Raw genomic sequence first — 579 nt, 5'->3', positions numbered from 1 at the left:
AGTATGGCTATAGGATAGGGTCATTTCAAGTTCCCTATCCTCAGCTACCAAGGAGCTAACTGGGGACATCGCCCTGGGCACCTGGGAGCCCCTCTAGGTTCAAGTCTCTTGCCAACCCTAAGATGGCTCCCTTAGTTAAGTTATGTGATTCCCTGCTCCTCTATCCAACCTTCCTTTCTCCCAATCATCCCGTTTTCCCAAGTTCCCCCCATTCCCCCCTTCTTACTTTTCTCCCCCCATCTTCCCTTACCCCGTCCCACCCTACCCCCAAGTTCCCAATTTTTTGCCCTGCAATCTTGTGTACTTCCCATACCCAGGATAACAACTATATGTTTTTCTTTGGGTTCACCTTCTTATTTAGCTTCTTTAGGATACCAGATTATAGACTCAATGACTATTATTTTTGGCTAGAAACCAATTATGAGTGAGTACATCCCATGTTCCTCTTTTTGGGTCTGGGATACCTCACTCAGGATAGTATTTTCTATTTCCATCCATTTGCATGCAAAATTCGAGAAGTCATTCTTTTTTACCGCAGCGTAGTACTCTAATGTGTATATATTCCATTCTTTCTTCATC

The sequence above is a fragment of the Microtus ochrogaster genome, chromosome 1 (assembly GCF_000317375.1).
Source record: "Microtus ochrogaster isolate Prairie Vole_2 chromosome 1, MicOch1.0, whole genome shotgun sequence".
NCBI classification, from domain to species: domain Eukaryota; kingdom Metazoa; phylum Chordata; class Mammalia; order Rodentia; family Cricetidae; genus Microtus; species Microtus ochrogaster.
The sequence above is the reverse complement of the archived record's forward strand: the minus strand, read 5'-3'. Positions refer to the sequence as shown.